The sequence below is a fragment of the Engystomops pustulosus genome, chromosome 4, assembly GCF_040894005.1.
Source record: "Engystomops pustulosus chromosome 4, aEngPut4.maternal, whole genome shotgun sequence".
NCBI lineage: Eukaryota > Metazoa > Chordata > Amphibia > Anura > Leptodactylidae > Engystomops > Engystomops pustulosus.
The window spans coordinates 176,361,291-176,365,790 of record NC_092414.1 but is presented as its reverse complement, the minus strand read 5'-3'; positions in this window follow the sequence as shown (position 1 = coordinate 176,365,790).

Here is a 4,500-nt window from a genome sequence, read left to right as displayed (position 1 = left end):
AAGCAGGCATCTACAGCTAATATATATATATATATATATATATATATATATATATATATATATATACATATATATATATATATATATATATATATATAATGGAGTAATGGTGTAAGCTACAAGTTACAAGATAAATACAGTTAATGAGAAATCCATATCCAATACTTCTGTTTTCTGCTCTTCTTTGTTCTTCATAAAACGAGACATGCACCAGGAGTGAGGATAATGGATACAGCGGATACAGAGCAAACCACAGTGCGTTACAGGAATTTTCCACACGTCATAGAAAATCATAAAAAGTAAAGACTTTTATGTTATGTAATCACTGGCTTTAAAGACTAAACACTAAATTTTCACATTAGGGAGAGAGAAAGAGAGTTTTGAGTACTGGTACAAAAAAATTATACATCCACTTTTATCATAGCACAGAAGACATTCCTGTGCCAGTTAAGAGTTTCTAAAACTCTCATAATTACATGGATGGCATATTATATGGAGGAGGTAAATTGGTGCATTCGCCAATCGCCATGGTTATCACCATTTCCAACAACTGACAATAGAAAAGAACAGCCTTAAATTGCATATCCACACTACTTGTTCTCTGAAGTGTTCCCTGCAAACTCCTAACTCCTGATTGATGTGGAGCTGAACTATTTGTACTGCTGTGACATGTAAACTCTAAATTTCAACCTCCCAGTTGACTCAAGAATCATGTGTGCTACCAATACTGTCAATAACCAGGGTAATTTCATCATATAGGGCCCCTAGGGCTCTGTAAACATTAAAAGGTAGAATTTAACTTTGTGCCAAGACCTTTGGAAAGATTATAAGGAACCCATCACTAGCTGTGAGGACCTATATCACCAGTCGGTCCTTATTTCTCAAAGTTGGAATCCTCAGTCTCTTCAGTCACTTTGTTTCTGAGTTACTTATAATTTGCCTAGGGATCAGTTAAAGAAAAACTGTAAACTATAAAAACTTTTGTCTAACTCTATACTACGTTAATATGAGCAATTCCCTAATTTACTCTCTTTAGTTATCTGCAGCTGTTTGCCTGCTAGCAGGGGTTTTACCTTGTCCCCCTGGCTGATCTCCCTGACTTTGTTTATCTTGGTTCCCATGGGTTGCCACGTAACTTTACAGTTATGCTTTAAGTAATAAGTATTCGCTCTCTGAACAATTGTACCGGTATTAAGGACACCAGTACAATTGATTGCCAGGGCAGCATATATAAATCTTTCCTGTATGGGCTGCCATTCACTCGGGTATACTGCCATTCAATGATGTATGACATCATTGATTTGCACCTATGGGACATCCAGATCTGTGGCTACTATTGGCTTCTGGGGGCACTATTAATACTGAAAGCTTGGTTCTGGTTCTGCATCTATATAGTAAGCTTTGTTCTGGTACTCTACCTATGTAGTAAGCTTGATTATTACTCTGTATTTATGTAGTAAACTTGGTTCTGGTGCTATTTATATGTACTTGGATTGATTCTGGTACTGGTAGTGTTTTTATGGTGTAGCCTTGTTTCTGGTAACATTTATACAGGCAGTCCCCAGGTTACATACAAGATAGGGTCCGGAGGTTGTTCTTAAGTTGAATTTGTATGTAAGTAGAAACTGTATATTTTATAATTGTAGATCCAGACAAAAAAAAATTTTGCCCCAGTGACAATTGGAGTTTAAACATGTTTTGCTGTAATGGGACCAAGGATTATCAATAAAGCTTCATTACAGACACTTTACAGCTGATCATTGCAGTCTGGGACTATAGTAAAGCATTCAGAGAGCTTCACCAGAGGTCAGAGGGGTCTGTCTGTAACTATGGGTTGTATGTAAGTCGGGTGTCCTTAAGTAGGGGACTGCCTGTACTGTATGTAGTAGACTTGGTTCTGGTAACTTATCTATTAAGTAATCTTGGTTCTGGTGCCAAATATATGTAGTAGCTTTGTTCTTGTGATGTATCTATGAAGTAAGATTGGTTTTGGTACTTTCCAACTAAAATATGTTTAATTATATTATAGTTTGTGTGTTACTCGTTTAGTTATATTACTGTTTTTATGGAGTAAATGTCAGATCATTAAAAAAACTCTAGACTGTTGGAGGTCACGTGATACTCTTGAACTTATGTATGTAGTTAGAGGGGTATCAGATGTGTATAACTAAATATGCGTGGGAGGAAGGCCACACAGTTCCTAAAAGTAGAGAGCCAAAGATATTGACATTGATAGTGAGGACTAGAGAAATATTTCTCAGTGAAACATTGTCTATTAACAGATATAAAGAGGTGGTGATAGGTCCTATTTCAATTAGTATTAAAAATGAAAGAAATATCATCTAAATTTTAAAATGCAAGTATTCTTAGACATCATCCACTCTCAGTCCTGTCCTGCCTCCCACTGGTTACACATGAAACTTCAGATGCAGGAAAAGCTCCTGATGCTGCAGGTCAATGTCACAACTTGTTAGGCTACATTTACATGCCCACTGAGCCGTAGCCGGGGCGGGCATATATCCGGTGCTGGAGAGGAGGAGGGGTGCCCCCTCCCCTCTCCATAGAAAAGCACAACGTATGGGCCATGCAAACGGGGACAGATAGGACATGTCCTATCTTTTTCCTGTGTACGGCGCGGTACGGTGTCACATTAGAATATTTTTCAGCGCCCAACGAATCAGTGAGAATACCAGCCAATGTGAAAACACCCACAGAAATCAATGGTTTTGTGAGGCATCCGTGAAAATCACTGAACCACAGACGTGAAAACAGCGCCAATGTGAAAGAGCCCTTAGCCAGAGGTTAAAAAGATGAAAGTTGAGAATTCTCAGGTGATTATTGGCAATTGTCATCATCTTTTTTAGTGAGCCAATAAAAGGTTTCATCAACTGAGGACTCAACTTTCAACATTGATGTCAATGGGATTTTTAATTGATTCGTTAAAAGTTTACTGATAGTAGATGTATCACAATAAGGGTGATGCCACACATGGCGTTTTGAACCCGTTTTTGGTCTGTTTTTAAGCAGTCCGTTAAAAAAACGCATCCGTTTTTGACAGGTTTTACCAATTATCTTAATTAAAACTGCTCAAAAATGGATGCGTTTTCGAAAAACGCATGTGTTTTTTAACACATTGCGTTTCTGGACGGACTGCTTAAAAACGCACCAAAAACGGGTTCAAAATGCCATGCGTGGCATCACCCAAAGACATTCCTGTGGAATGATATACACGAAAGTGCAGAGAATGTATTAAAATGGCGTATTTGCGGCCACCATACCGCCCCATGGGTTCCAATGGGCTATTTGTCCATACATTTACATGGCCGTATTGTCCACTGTACCCTACTGTGAGTGGGATGTATTCAAATATCGAGCATGTCCTATTTTCCACTGTATTTCTGGTCCGTAGGATCTATAGGGTGATGTCAGACATGCCGTCTTGGCTGCGTTTGTAAACGCAGACCAAGCAGCACCTACTGGGGCGGGCCGCGGCCCGAACGCATCGGCGTTTCTATGGAAAAGCCTGTGATCGGGAACAAGCCGCCGGTGTTTTGCATTAAATTAACGCAAAACACCGGTGGCTCGTTCCTGATCGCAGGCGTTTCCATGGGTGCGGCTTGGTCTGCGTTTGTGTTTACAAATGCAGCCAAGACGACACGTCTGACATCACCCTTAGAAGTCAATGGTAATGTATAAAATATGGCCTAGATAGGTGCTGCATATGGCTGTGCCCTGTATGCTGCCGTGTATACGTTCAGTTTCTATGGAAACCTGGGCCTGTGGAAGGACCTACATTCCTATGATACGGTGCAATACATTGTCATACGGTTGCAATACGTCCCATATTTACGGCCACAGACAGCTGTATATAAAGGACAGGGTTGGCTCTAGGTATCAGTAGGCCCCTGGGTTGACAGCGCCTCATTGGGCCCCTTAGCAGTGAACTTACATGGTGGCATAAAAAATTCAGAAACTAAAATAGTCCCCTGTTCCCTAAAATATTCCCTCGTTTATCATCCCAAACAGCCTCCTCATGGTTATTTTTTATAAGCCCCCTTCTCACACACTATGGATTCATTAGATACAGCCCCCCTCACCACCATAGATCCCATATGTGGGCCCCCCAGCAAATCTGAGCCCTGGCACTTGCCCAGGTATGCCCACTGCTGGCGCCGGCCCTGGTCGTGTACTTGAAGCTTTAGCGGAGCCCCCCACAACACATAGATAGGTGACGGGCGGTAACGCTGGCACTTTGGGGAAAGTGCATAAATTAAGATGTGAGGCTCCCTGAGGTGCTTGGGTGATGGAGCCTGAGCACCACAGGGTAATTAGCATAACTTTTATAACTTTAGATTTCCACAAACGCACTGTATAGACGTATAATGGGACGCTAGTCAGTAAACTGATATACTTTAAACTTCCGTGCTTTACTTTTTTAACGGAAGTTTGACTGGTAGTGTGAACACAGGTTAATTCTCCCTTCATGTCACGTGGTCTCAC